This window comes from Schistocerca piceifrons, chromosome 3, assembly GCF_021461385.2.
Source record: "Schistocerca piceifrons isolate TAMUIC-IGC-003096 chromosome 3, iqSchPice1.1, whole genome shotgun sequence".
NCBI classification, from domain to species: domain Eukaryota; kingdom Metazoa; phylum Arthropoda; class Insecta; order Orthoptera; family Acrididae; genus Schistocerca; species Schistocerca piceifrons.
Window position 1 is genome coordinate 210,201,956 of NC_060140.1, and position 16,196 is coordinate 210,218,151.

Consider the following 16,196-nt stretch of genomic DNA (forward strand, 5'->3'; position numbering starts at 1 on the left):
TAGGAAAAAATACTTCTGCTCCAGCTAAGGCACACTAATAGTTATTGTGTACAATTGTAGCCAGAGGGTCTGAAAGGATTAAGGTTCAGATGGCTCTAAGCACTATGGGACTTAACATCTGAGGTCATCAGTCCCGTAGACTTAGAACTACTTAAATCTATCTAACCTAAGGACATCCACGCCCGAGGCGGGATTCGAACCTGTGACCGTAGCAACAGCGCGGTTCCGGAATGAAGCGCCCAGAACCGTTCGGTCACAGCGGCCGCCAAGGATTAAGGAATCGGCAGGATGATAGAGGAGTACAGCCGAAACTTTGTGAACAGCCTTGCAGTCTAACTGCCATATGGATCGCATTCGTCGGAAGACTGCTGAAGCTTTCTTAATTCTGCTGCTGGTGTCCCTATTTACGTCCCCATTATTACAGGCAAGGCTGCTGAGATGTGGGAATCGGTCAACATCTTTTGCAGTATCTTCTGTTGCATAATACACTCTTGGAAATGGAAAAAAGAACACATTGACGCCGGTGTGTCAGACCCACCATACTTGCTCCCGACACTTCGAGAGGGCTGTACAAGCAATGATCACACGCACGGCACAGCGGACACACCAGGAACCGCGGTGTTGGCCGTCGAATGGCGCTAGCTGCGCAGCATTTGTGCACCGCCGCCGTCAGTGTCAGCCAGTTTGCCGTGGCATACGGAGCTCCATCGCAGTCTTTAACACTGGTAGCATGCCGCGACAGCGTGGACGTGAACCGTATGTGCAGTTGACGGACTTTGAGCGAGGGCGTATAGTGGGCATGCGGGAGGCCGGGTGGACGTACCGCCGAAATGCTCAACACGTGGGGCGAGAGGTCTCCACAGTACATCGATGTTGTCGCCAGTGGTCGGCGGAAGGTGCACGTGCCCGTCGACCTGGGACCGGACCGCAGCGACGCACGGATGCACGCCAAGACCGTAGGATCCTACGCAGTGCCGTAGGGGACCGCACCGCCACTTCCCAGCAAATTAGGGACACTGTTGCTCCTGGGGTATCGGCGAGGACCATTCGCAACCGTCTCCATGAAGCTGGGCTACGATCCCGCACACCGTTAGGCCGTCTTCCGCTCACGCCCCAACATCGTGCAGCCCGCCTCCAGTGAGGTCGCGATAGGCGTGAATGGAGGGTCGAATGGAGACGTGTCGTCTTCAGCGATGAGAGTCGCTTCCGCCTTGATGCCAATGATGGTCGTATGCGTGTTTGGCGCCGTGCAGGTGAGCGCCACAATCAGGACTGCATACGACCGAGGCACACAGGGCCAACACCCGGCATCATGGTGTGGGGAGCGATCTCCTACACTGGCCGTACACCACTGGTGATCGTCGAGGGGATACTGAATAGTGCACGGTACATCCAAACCGTCATCGAACCCATCGTTCTACCATTCCTAGACCGGCAAGGGAACTTGCTGTTCCAACAGGACAATGCACGTCCGCATGTATCCCGTGCCACCCAACGTGCTCTAGAAGGTGTAAGTCAACTACCCTGGCCAGCAAGATCTCCGGATCTGTCCCCCATTGAGCATGTTTGGGACTGGATGAAGCGTCGTCTCACGCGGTCTGCACGTCCAGCACGAACGCTGGTCCAACTGAGACGCCAGGTGGAAATGGCATGGCAAGCCGTTCCACAGGACTACATCCAGCATCTCTACGATCGTCTCCATGAGAGAATAGCAGCCTGCATTGCTGCGAAAGGTGGATATACACTGTACTAGTGCCGACATTGTGCATGCTCTGTTGCCTGTGTCTATGTGCCTGTGGTTCTGTCAGTGTGATCATGTGATGTATCTGACCCCAGGAATGTGTCAATAAAGTTTCCCCTTCCTGGGACAATGAATTCACGGTGTTCTTATTTCAATTTCCAGGAGTGTAATTTGAATAGAAACATTTACACTTACGATAATAATAATAATAATTGGTTGGTTGGTTGATTTGGGGGACCGGACCAAACAGTGACGTCATCGGTCCCATCGGATGAGGGAAGAATGGGGAAGGAAATAGGCCGTGCCCTCTCAAAGGAACCATTCCGGAATTTGCCTTTAGCGATTTAGGGAAATCATGGTAAACCCAAATCAGGATAGCCGTACGCGGGTTTGAACCGTAGTTCTCCCGAATATGAGTCCAATGTGCCAAACACTGCAGCACCTCGGTCGGTAACAACAATAATAATATTACTAATAATAATAATAATAAATATTATTATTATTAGCGATCGTACACAAGGCATTGACAGTCTTCAGAAATAAGGATTCCAGCATTCAAATGATTTACGGGCATTGTACAGACAGTTTAACGTGACTGATTTTAAATGGGGGGGGGAGGGTACAGGGTGTGCGTGAAGCAAGTGTTGCTAGGGACAAGGATGGTGCAGGGGAAACGTGTTTTGTAACAAGTGTGCCGGTCTGTGTGGCCGTGCGGTTCTAGGCGCTTCAGTCTGGAACCGCGAGACCGCTACGGTCGCAGGTTAGAATCCTGCCTCGGGCATGGATGTGTATGATGTGCTTAGGTTAGTTAGGCTTAAGTAGTTCTAAGTTCTAGGGGACTGATGACCTCAGATGTTAAGTCCCATAGTGCTCAGAGCCATTTGAACCATTTTGTAACAAGTGTCGACCTTCAATTTCGGTAGTGAGCCTCATTTTCTGAGAAGGGATCTTAGGTAGCACTTGCCATACCCTGAGAATTGCTTCATCATTTCATATATAACTTGTTAGAAATAAGCAGTACTACACTGTCCAGTCGCATTGATATGAGCACCTATCATAAGCCTGAATAACCACCTTTTGCTGCGCAAGACGAGCAGTAAGAGAGTCAGTGAGGTTCTGAAAGGTACCGACAAGCATGTGGAGCCATACCGACTCCAGTGGTCCGCTACGTTTCTCGGTTGAGGATCCATTGCGCTATCGGCTCGATCTAGTTGGTACCACAGATTCTCAGTTGGATTTAAATCAGGGGAGTTTGGTGCCCAAGGGAGTCCTGTGTATTCAGCCTGGTGTTCTTCGATCACGCACATACACTGCGAGCTGTGTGACAAGTTGCATTTTCCACCATGCAGGTGCCATCGAACCGATGAAAACACAATGCATGTAGAGGTGGCCATTGCTGCCAAGATAGATGCATACATGTGTTGATCCATTGTGCGTTCTACAATGACAAGATCACTCAGGGAATGTCACGAAAACATTTCCCAGACCATAATCCTCTCTCCTCGTTGTAGGGTGTATGCTTTCAAACGTTTCATGCCGTACACCCCAACAGCCATTTGTCCGATGCAGCACAACACCTGATTCATCTGACAAGGTCACCTGTCGACCCTCAGTGGACGTACAGTTGCGGTATTGGCGTGCAAATTCGAGCCTTCGTCGCCTATGGACAACAGTCACTATGGGTGCATGGGCCAGGATCTTTCTTTACCGAGCGAGGTGGCGCAGTGGTTAGCACACTGGACTCGCGTTCGGGAGGACGCCGGTTCAATCCCGCGTCCGGCATCCTGATTTAGGTTTTCCGTGATTTCCCCAATTCGCTTCAGGCAAATGCCAGGATGGTTCCTTTGACAGGGCTCGGCTGACTTCCTTTCCCACCCTTCCCCACTCCGATGAGACCGATGACCTCCCTGTTTGGTCTCTTCCCCCGAATCAACCCAACCCAGGAGCCTTCTCGAGGGACCCATACAACACCCTCAGTGGCATTTTAGCTAGAAGGAAGCACTCCTCTAGGCGGTATCACTAACCTGGTGTCTTGCTGCTTCAGTAAGTCCCTCGTCGCACAGTAGTAGCGCTCAGTCGCCAGGTTCCATGTAGGTGGTGATCCTGCTGAAGTGGAGTGCTTAGGGATGCCAGTTGTTAATTGTCAACAACGTTTGTACTATACGTGTTTAAATACAGAAATTGCTTTGTCACACACGTCACAGAATCGGCATTTGCAATATGGCGGCTCCGGACTACGCCGTTATATTCGATCCTTTACACATATTAACACAGTTTTCTGACTTTACATAATGATAGACACTGCTCACGACACGTGTCGTTCTGATTACTAATAACTTCACTTCATATCTTGTTCAACTACTGAAATATGTACTCGCGACCGTTTTTTAGAGCCACCCCAGGTTACTGGACCGTGCGTTTTGAGTGGCTCCTCGTTACTAACTCGCCCTGTCTTCCCGAAGGAAAGAGAGACCCCCCCCCTTTCTCCCTCAGCCAATAAGGAAAAGAACACATTGACACCGGTGTGTCAGACCCACCATACTTGCTCCCGACACTGCGAGAGGGCTGTACAAGCAATGATCACACGCACGGCACAGCGGACACACCAGGAACCGCGGTGTTGGCCGTCGAATGGCGCTAGCTGCGCAGCATTTGTGCACCGCCGCCGTCAGTGTCAGCCAGTTTGCCGTGGCATACGGAGCTCCATCGCAGTCTTTAACACTGGTAGCATGCCGCGACAGCGTGGACGTGAACCGTATGTGCAGTTGACGGACTTTGAGCGAGGGCGTATAGTGGGCATGCGGGAGGCCGGGTGGACGTACCACCGAGTTGCTCAACACGTGGGGCGTGAGGTCTCCACAGTACATCGATGTTGTCGCCAGTGGTCGGCGGAAGGTGCACGTGCCCGTCGACCTGGGACCGGACCGCAGCGACGCACGGATGCACGCCAAGACCCTAGGATCCTACGCAGTGCCGTAGGGGACCGCACCGCCACTTCCCAGCAAATTAGGGACACTGTTGCTCCTGGGGTTTCGGCGAGGACCATTCGCAACCGTCTCCATGAAGCTGGGCTACGGTCCCGCACACCGTTAGGCCGTCTTCCGCTCACGCCCCAACATCGTGCAGCCCGCCTCCAGTGGTGTCGCGACAGGCGTGAATGGAGGGACGAATGGAGACGTGTCGTCTTCAGCGATGAGAGTCGCTTCTGCCTTGGTGCCAATGATGGTCGTATGCGTGTTTGGCGCCGTGCAGGTGAGCGCCACAATCAGGACTGCATACGACCGAGGCACACAGGGCCAACACCCGGCATCATGGTGTGGGGAGCGATCTCCTACACTGGCCGTACACCACTGGTGATCGTCGAGGGGACACTGAATAGTGCACGGTACATCCAAACCGTCATCGAACCCATCGTTCTACCATTCCTAGACCGGCAAGGGAACTTGCTGTTCCAACAGGACAATGCACGTCCGCATGTATCCCGTGCCACCCAACGTGCTCTAGAATGTGTAAGTCAACTACCCTGGCCAGCAAGATCTCCGGATCTGTCCCCCATTGAGCATGTTTGGGACTGGATGAAGCGTCGTCTCACGCGGTCTGCACGTCCAGCACGAACGCTGGTCCAACTGAGGCGCCAGGTGGAAATGGCATGGCAAGCCGTTCCACAGGACTACATCCAGCATCTCTACGATCGTCTGCATGATAGAATAGCAGCCTGCATTGCTGCGAAAGGTGGATATACACTGTACTTGTGCATGCTCTGTTGCCTGTGTCTATGTGCCTGTGGTTCTGTCAGTGTGATCATGTGATGTATCTGACCCCAGGAATGTGTCAATAAAGTTTCCCCTTCCTGGGACAATGAATTCACGGTGTTCTTATTTCAATCTCCAGGAGTGTATATATATATATATATATATATATATATATATATATATATATATAGATATATATATTCAAACTTTCAGCCAATGGGCGTTCAGATCGCTGTTTCTAGGCAGATCAGACGTCACGTTTGCGGACATTGTGACGGAAGTTTGTCTCGAAAAACTGTCTCAGATTTTAAGATCCTACTGCCGAATAGTCGGACCTTGTCCCTACTAAGGTTGTACAACATTGCCTCCTATGATTTCATCTCTACTACTCCTTGCTGATGCTTAAGTGTTAAATGTACATGTAGCCTGGCTGCAACTGAGCATTCCCGATCGCATAAATATGCATAATATTTGGCTTAAACATGTGAAGGTTCAAATGGTTCAAATGGTTCTGAGCACTATGGGACTTAACAGCTGAGGTCATCAGTCCCCCAGAACTTAAAACTACTTAAACCTAAATAACCTAAGGACATCACATACATCCATGCCCGGGGCAGGATTCGAACCTGCGACCGTAGCGGTCACGCGGTTCCAGACTGCAGCGCCTAGAAACGCACGGCCACCCCGGCCGGCAAACATGTGAAGGGAATGCACATATGCAACATATGCATTACACCCATACGCAGCAACGTTCGCTCGACGGTCATTGAAGAGACACTGTTGGTAGTCCCCTGGTTCACATAGGCGTCAGTTTCTCAAGAGCTGCACCTCTTTTCGCCCGTACAAATCTCCGCAGCCGCCGTTCACCCCTGTTATCTATGTCCAGTGATGCGTCACAGCTGTATCGACGCCGGTTGTGGACAGCGCCGTTTTGCCATGCAAGGTATACCTTAACCACATCGTCACGCGAACAGTTTACAAACTTGGCTGCTTCGAAAATGCTTCCAAACTTGGCCCGAAAGCCTATGATCATGTCGTTTAGGACGTCAGATAAATAGCTCCGTTTCCGTAATACGACAAAGAATGCACTATTGTCCGAGTCCCCTCGACACGAATTATATTCCCTCCGCTGCTAGTGCTGCCACCAGCCGTCCGTGAGTTCTTAAAAATGGTTCAAATGGCTCTGAGCACTATGGAACTTAACATCTGTGGTCATCAGTCCCCTAGAACTTAGAACTACTTAAACCTAACTAACCTAAGAACACCACACACATCCAGGCCCAAGGCAGCATTCGAACCTGCGACCGTGGCGGTCGCGCAGTTCCAGACTGAAGCGCCTAGAACCGCTCGGCCACTCCGGCCGGCACATCAGGAACTGATTCAGCATACACAACACTTTTCATACGCCCCAGAGACAAAAATGCAGGGGACTTAAGTCCCGTGATGTAATGGACGATGTTACAGAGCGTCTGCGTCCTATCCAACGTCCGGGGAAGATGTTTTTGAGGTGTCGGCGAACTGTAATGTGGAAGTAGGGTGGAGCTTCGTCATGCAGAAACCACATAACCTGTCGTATTACCAAAGGCACATTCTCAAGCAGCCCAGGCCGAGATTCCGCAACAAGTCGAAGTACGTTCCTCTGTCGAAGAATTGTGAAATAGTAACCGGGACAAGTATGTAGTCGCTAAGAGTCCCTATTCACACATTGATGCTGAACGAATGCCGATGAGACGCTCCACCCATTTCCCGAAGATTGTCTGTAGCCCACGGATAGCGATTAGGCATATTGATGGTGGCAGTTCTGGTAAAGGACGCTTCGTTAATAAAGAGGACTGATGACAGAAATCCTATAATTGTGACGGTCTTGTGCAAAACCATCGACAAAATCCTTCCCGTAAAGGGAAATCCGCTGCTGATAATCCTTGGACACGCTGCAAACGACAGGGGTAGTAGCGGCTGTCATGTAGGACACACATAATAGTACTTTGGCTTACACCATGTTCGCGGGCCATTTGCCTTGAGCCTGAACTAGGGTTTGTCTCAATATCATATAGTAACCGGTCTTCGAAATGTGGTGCATGCACAGTCCGCTGCCTCCCTGCACGTTCGTCTGTCTGAAAGGACCCATGATCAGACAAATGCCCAAAAAGGGATGGAAATGTTGTGTGATATGGTTGGTGTCTGTTAGGGTACTTCGCCGTGAACAACACACCATCTCGGCTTGTTCCTGACATGAATACCGGACCACCCTGCTGCTTACAGTACGCTGCGTCAATTGCAAAGCCTGCAATACACAAGGAACGCACGGCACGTGGTCAGAGGAACTTTCATCCGTCAGTGCCATCTATTGTGGCATCGATGCATTTCCGGACAGCTGTTTATAGGACCCTTTTTCTTCCATTTCTAGTCAGGAGACCGTTCATGCAGTTTGTCGGTTTTGTTAATGTCCGCCCTGTATCTGGTATGTAATTTGTGTATACACTACTGGCCATTAAAATTCCTACACCACGATGATGACGTGCTACTTATGCGAAATTTAGCCGACAGGAAGAAGATGCTGCGATATGCAACTGATTAGCTTTTCAGAGCATTCACACATGGTTGGCGCCGGTGGCGACACCTACAACGTGCTGACATGAGGAACGTTTCCAACCGATTTCTCATACATAAACAGCAGTTGACCGGCGTTGCCTGATGAGACGTTGTTGTGATGCCTCGTGTAAGGAGAAGAAATGCGTACCATCACGTTTCCGACTTTGTTAAAGGTCGGATTGTAGCCTATCGCGATTTCGGTTTATCGTATCGCGACACTGCTGCTCGCGTTGGTCGAGATCCAGTGATTGTTAGCAGAATATGGAATCGGTGGGTTCAGGAGGGTAATACGGAACGCCGTGCTGGATCCCAACGGCTTCGTATCACTAGCAGTCGAGATGACAGGCATCTTATCCGCATGGCTGTAACGGATCGTGCAGCCACGTCTCGATCCCTGAGTCAACAGATGGGGACGTTTGCAAAACAACAACCATCTGCACGAACAGTTCGACGACGTTTGCAGCAGCATGGAGTATCAGCTCGGAGACTGCGGTTACCTTTGACGCCCCATCACAGACAGGAGAGCCTGCGATGATGTACTCAACGACGAACCTGTGTGCACGAATGGCAAAACGTCATCCAAGCTCTGTTTGACTCAATGCCCTGGCGTATCAAGGCCGTTATTACGGCCAGACGTGGTTGTTCTGGGTACTGATTTCTCAGGATCTATGCACCCAAATTGAGTGAAAATGTAATAATATGTCAGTTCTAGTATAATATATTTGTCCAATGAATACCCATTGATCATCTGCATTTCTTCTTGGTGTAGCAATTTTAATGGCCAGTAGTATAATAAATATAGTGGAAATGTTGTTGGCGAAAATCTCGAATTGATCTTGTCCGATTTACTTCAAATTTTTACGCGATACGCTAACAAAAATTCACATGGACGTGGGCTACATATTTATGCAAGCAACAAAGTACAGGTTTTCCGTAAAAACCGGCTGCGAAATAGAAAATGCAGTGCTGTGCTATGAAAATATGCGGTTTCGTTTGCTTTCTCGCAGTTAGCTTCAATTGCGCTAGCAGAACGTTTAAACATTTGAGAAATTGCTTTTACTACTTGTATTCTCTTTCCTGCAATGTGATTTTAAACGAAAATTATAATATACAACAATGTGCTGTTTTGCTGTCTTCCTCGTAGTCGGTTTTCATAGAATAGAGAGAGTCTGCATTTATGGCTTTTGTGGTTACAATTAGAATACTACTACGAAATCTAAATCGTTCGAAACTTTGTAATTCTTTACGTTAGCAGATTAAAACTATGCAAATACTGTCATTGAAGCTACTGACCTCACAGATTCAGCAGCTAGAGAGGGCTTTCTCATACCCAGCATACCAATGAGCCCAACCGATTTACTCATTTTTGTAAGTGCCTTTAATTCCCAATGAAGGTTTCCTTTGCAATAACAATACACAAGACTGTAGGTCTGAATGATGGCGAAGAAGAGATAGACGGAGGGAGGGAAGGAGACAGTGACATTCAGAGGGGGAAGGAGGAGACAGAGCGATCAGGAAGTGGAAATGGACTGATAAAGGGTGCAACGTACCACGCATACCGATCGTACTGATAAAATTCGACCGGGTAGGATGTTTACAGTCGCTTATCATGTCCTAATGCTTCTGCAAGTTACCCTCTGTGGTACTGGTTTACAAAACTCGTGTGGTCCACGAAATTACAGGCCCCTGCGAGTTACTGCTGGGCTTTTAATTTTTAGCGGGCGGGTTTAACTTACTCGCAAAACTTTAAAGGCAACGGATAACATAATCTTTATAACCACTACAGAAGGCACCTATGCACGGCTTAATAGGGAGAATAGAGCTTTAATTATTTTTAGGTGTTGACCCAGCATGCGACTTTGGGTTTGCCTATCAACTCTAAGGGATATTTTATCAATTCCTAGTTTCCATTTTCTAGGGAGGTTTGTATTCTTTAGGTTTTACTTATTCTTTAAGTCGTTAATGATAAAGGGAGGAAATAATCAGTAGATGATCTCGATTAATTGATTTTTATTGATTACCTATAGCATTTGAACTATTAGCCATGTATCTATTGGAACTAGTTACTGCCCATTCTTATGCAACAGCAGGTGCTCTCATATTATACATCATTACAAATGGTCTCTCTGATAAACATGATTTACTTTCACCACGTAATTATGGAAAGGAAGAGGGGAGGGCAGACCTGGCTTCAGTGGAATCTTATGCAGGCACACAAGTATGCCTAAACCCATGCCTTCTATTGATATTAATTTAACTTCTGTAGGTCACGCGGAACAAGTTCAGCAAGAGACACTACTAGTAAATTATGTGAGGGTGGAAGAGTATGTACCTAACTATTTCAAACTTCATTAAAACGTGCGCCAAACAGGGGGTAACAAATGGTCCACTGAATGGCAATTTTGGTTTAATCCATCGTTCCGAAACAACACCACGTTGTTTCGGAACGCGTAAGAACATTTACTATTAAGTGGAGGGAAAGTTTTGCAAGTCTCCATCCCAGCAGAATAAATGTCAATAAAACCGCAATCTTCTGCTATACAATAGTTTACCCTGAATATCTGATAGCATACTTCGTTGTATTTAAATGAAAGTAGTTATGAGGGCACAAGGAGTACTGACTATGAAACGGCGGGAAAGATTATGCCGGCCGCGGTGGTCTCGCGGTTCTAGGCGCGCAGTCCGGAACCGCGCGACTGCTACGGTCGCAGGTTCGAATCCTGCCTCGGGCATGGATGTGTGTGATGTCCTTAGGTTAGTTAGGTTTAAGTAGTTCTAAGTTCTAGGGGACTGATGACCACAGATGTTAAGTCCCATAGTGCTCAGAGCCATTTGAACCATTTTGAAAAATTATGCAAGTCCCCATTTCATTAATAGGCATTAAAATCGGAAGATTTCATAGATGCAAGTTTAACCCGAATATTTTTATGTAACAAACTTCATTATAAGCAAATCAAATAGTTATGGGGGCCACAAGAAACATTTACTAATTATCACCTTGATACTAGTTCACATACGTGACAAGCTGGGGTAGCCAACAGAAATGCAAAAATTCTGACACACAAGATTATTTCTGTCGTATCTTCCACTCACGCACTACCGTAGAATTATTTACTCGTACCTTGTATCAATTGAGCTGGCCCAACTTCCTATTAACGACCGTTGACACAGTTTCGTGCCAAAGTGAATACGTGCACGTTTCAAGATTCAGAGTTCTAATTCTCCGCACAGATTTGCTATTTCGGAACTGAGCTACACGAAGCTGTAGTGAAGCTACTGTACATTTTTGGAACGAAACTACACTTTACTCATGTGGCGGTGGCTCCAGCTAGCCATATGGCGGGAAGCCAGGCACACAAAGAAAGTATATCAGAAATTTAAAAAACCCGAAAATATCACTGTGAAATAAACACCACATTAAAATACATTAAACGAATTAACTTTTGTTACGCTCAGGGCAATAATACGACCCTAAGCTTAAGGCCCATGCTGCGTGCCTGACCAAGGCACAGATGCAAAGTTCTTACTGAAATTTAATCAAATTACGAAAGTAAACTCCCTTATATGGGTTTCGCGGTAATCTCACACTTGATTTCAACATCTAGACCTTAGTAACGAACATATTTGAAACACTCTAACATCTTTGATAATATTATCATAAAATCGAGAGCTAAGTCTTCAAAGTCTGCACAGCGCCGCTACGCAAGAACCAGCGTCATCTGCGGGCCACATCGCCTAACCGTAGCATGTTCAAAAGTTGGGGTGAAAGGGGTGGTTCGCTAACCTGACAAAGCCAATGCTCGTGTCTTCACAACCTCTCTGACCGGATTGGCGCACTTTGTCTTTGCCAAACTTGTTCGCGCTTGGGGGTTGGTACGACCCTACCACAGAACCATTCTACTCATGCGACGCTACAACCTCTGACTGAAGCTTTCTGCTACTTCACATAATTTCTCACTCACACAGCCCAGGTCGCAGAAGGGAAAGGATGCAGGGGAACGTGGCACACACTAAATGAAATCAGTAAATAAATAAGCGAACGCCCTTCGGTCCATTCTCTCCTGCTTGTTACCAACTGATTTATTTTTGCAGCGAAAAACCATCTCGCTATTAATTCTCTCGTGCCGGAAATTTAATGAGAAAAATATGGAACAGGACAACAAGTTCCCTTTCAAGGGGAACAAGGTAATGGACAGAGTGGGGAGGAGGTGACGGACAGAGAGGGAGTGAAGAAGGAGACTAGGACGTATATGTAATGCCCATACATATTCAGCAATTGTGAAGCACTGCCGGGTTAGCTAGATTACATATAAAATTTGGCACCGGAATCGTGTACTTATCATCTAGCCTGTGCTCTGCTTTTTACAGTAGGGAACTAGCTTTGAGTATTGTTACCAGGCATGTTAGGGTAGGTAAGGGGCGTCAATATCAGGCACTGAGTCCACCTGCGTAGCTGAGTGGTAATGTGTTTGGATATAGGCAGTGGACCTGGGTTCGATTTCAGACAGGCTTGGGGATTTTCTCCGCTCGTGGACTGGGTATTGTGTCGTCCTCATCATTCTTTCCACAGCATCACCGACACCCACGTCGCCCAATGTGGAATCGACTGAAATAGGACTTGCAACCTGGCGGCCGAACTACGCCGAATGGGGCCTCCTGGCCAAAAATACCACACGATGATCATTTTTTATGAAACACTGAGTGATCACTACGAAATACACGGAGACGATGGGGACGCTGTTAGCGGCACCAGAGAGAGTACGAAAGGCGTCATTTACCGCCTGGTTGACTCGTGCAATGTTCAGATTTGTGGGACATTCGGATGTGACAGTGACCTGATGCTGAACTGCATGGGAACGTGAAGGCAGGCATACTCGTTGTCAAGGTTCCGATCAACCACGTATGACTACCACAAGGAAGAATCGCTGTACAGTGCACCAAGCATATCGTAATCCCCTTCATATTTGCGCCTGACATCCGAGAAGATGTAATGGCTCCTAGTAACATTTTATGTCATCTCACATCATTGGCCGGAAACGGCACCGTTCTTCACAAGATTTTCCACTACTATTAATATTAACTTCTCAGTCTCGTCCAGAAGGCCATCTGTGATTACCTATCTCAGCACTTAAAATATAGAGGGTGTCCCAGAATGAATGGTCATTATCTGGGACATGACAGGAACGATCATTCGAAGCAAAATTCTAGTAAATATGGGCTCTAAAATACATACCTTAAGAGCTATGAACACTTCTTCATCCTGAACACTGTGAAACAAATGTGTTCTACTGTAATCTCTTTGCTTTCCATATTTCGGGAGGCGGTAGTATGGACGAGAACAAGTAACAATTGTGCGTCGCAGCTCGTGGCCTAGTAGCTAGGGTTGCTGCCTCTGGATCACGCTGGTCCGATTCCTGACTGGGTCGGGGATCTCCCCCCCCCCCCCCCCCCCCCCCTGAACTGGGTGTTTATGTTGTGCTCTTCATTTTACCATCATTCAGAAAAGTGGCGAGACTGAACAGTGAACAGATTGGGAATTTTTACGGGCGCTGATAACTACGCAGTTGAGCGCCCCACAAACCAAATATCGTCATCATCATCATAATCATCATCAAGTAAAAATTGTCAAGTAAACATGGACTCAGAACTGTATACGTTAAGAGCTATGAGCATTTGTTCAGTAGAGAGATGTCTTTCACAGAATCTAAGATGAACAAGTGCCGATATCTCTTAACATGTGCTCTTCAGAGCTTGTATGCTTTGAATCATCATCCGTGACATCCCGTGAATATTGTCTCTTCGGTCTGGGACACACTGCGTACTCGAAGATAGTGAGCATGAACCTACTTACCAGTACTAATGTGAAACATGGTGCAGCACTATTATGTAAGCTCTATTCATCTGATCTAGCCATATGTAAGACTGTAGTTATTGTCAGTGTTCAAAATAATGCTTTTGAACGCCAATCAGAGTCACTCCCTATATGACTGTACATGATGTTCCTTTGCAGCATTAGACGTTTACCGATAATTTATCCTCATCCTAAGGAATGGTGAAGACACTTTTAAAAGAATAATTTTATTAGCTAAACGAAACTCAATATAATGTCCTTGGATGAAAATCCACACTACTGTATACGATAGAAATCTCTCTCCTGTGATGTTGTCTGTGATGAACCCACACGATGAACCCAACAGTCATAGTAAGCGGCGGCGTGAAGACCTGGGATGTTATCGGGCCGGTGCTGCTGGTGAAAACCGCAATGAACTGGCCCGGGTGTCCTAGCGTAGACTGCCAAATTGTGGCGCTGGAACTGAATTACTTATGCAGCCCGACGGAACTGCTGGTAATGCCGACATGAGTTGTAGAGAGTAAACTGCCTTACCACGGCCCGGTGGAGACCTAAGTAATAGGGCGCAGCTGGATATCTAGGTGGCGCTGCGAGGGCACGTGACCTGGCGCAGCAAAATAGTGCCCTGCCGACAGCATTCTCTACTGCGACAGGCACGCTGCCTGTCGGCGAGGTTGGCGCTCTCAGACGCTGTGGAGGCGACGTGTAATCATTGGTAAACAGCCCAGGCCATACCAGGAAAATATCTCGGGTGTTAATGAGAACCGTTTACGCACGTTCTCCTGGCGGGGCGGCTGCCCGCACGGCATACCTGGTGTGAGGAGAAATCGACTATCCGGCGGATACAGCAATTGCGCTGCTGAGGGTACAGCTACATGGTCTGCTCCCAGCGAATCCCTCTCACAGTAGCCGCTAGCAAGGTGACACAGCCACCGTCTGTAAAATTCTCTCCGTCTGTGACGTCAGACAAGCCTCTTTCCTAATAATTCTAATTCAACTCTTTTTATTACTGTGAACGGTGACTCACACATGTACTCACTCTGAGCCCCTGTTGTAATAATTTTAGGATTGAAATGGAAATGAGCGTTTGGCGTCAGTGGCCGGGAGGCCCCTTGCGGGGAAGATCCAGTCGCCTTGGTGCAGGTCTTATTACATTCGACGCCACATTGGGCGACCTGCGCGCCGTATGGGGATGAATTGATGATGAAGACAACACAACATCCAGTCCCTGAGCGGAGAAAATCTCCGACCCAACCGGAATCGAACCCGGGCCTGTAGGACGGCAATCCGTCACGCTGACCACTCAGCTATCGGGTCGGAGAATTTTAGGATTGATGTGTCTCATCTGAAAAGTATTTTTATAGATTACTATTTCTTTTCTCTCACCCTGCAGGGACAGGGATGAATTATTTTCTGCTATTGCCAAGGGCTGTCTTTCCCTTCAAGGAAAACTTACTTTTTAGTACCTGTGGAAGTATTAATACAACAACGTTTAAGAACATTCCAGACGCCTCTTTAGTGGCTCTTTCCGGGATACGACTTCCACCCACTTTAGCAGCGTCATGTCTCTTGCGGGCATTTCGCGTTATCTTGAATAATAATGGAAAAATGTAGCTGCCACGCACCTCCCTGTAATCTGGTGGTCTGTTTGATTAATAATAACATAATATGCAAACCAAACGCTCGATATTGATGGGAGTGGAATCAATAAACTACAAAATTACATCCTCATATTTTACAGTTCCATCCTACAGTAAATTTTTCCTCGTCTAAAGTGATTGTTGTTGTTGTTGTTGTGGTCTTCAGTCCTGAGACTGGTTTGATGCAGCTCTCCATGCTACTCTATCCTGTGCAAGCTTCTTCATCTCCCAGTACCTACTGCAACCTACATCCTTCTGAATCTGCTTAGTGTATTCATCTCTTGGTCTCCCTCTACGATTTTTACCCTCCACGCTGCCCTCCAATGCTAAATTTGTGATCCCTTGATGCCTCAAAACATGTCCTACCAACCGATCCCTTCTTCTAGTCAAGTTGTGCCACAAACTTCTCTTCTCCCCAATCCTATTTAATACCTCCTCATTAGTTACGTGATCTACCCACCTTATCTTCAGCATTCTTCTGTAGCACCACATTTCGAAAGCTTCTATTCTCTTCTTGTCCAAACTGGTTATCGTCCATGTTTCACTTCCATACATGGCTACACTCCATACAAATACTTTCAGAAATGACTTCCTGACACTTAAATCTATACTCGATGTTA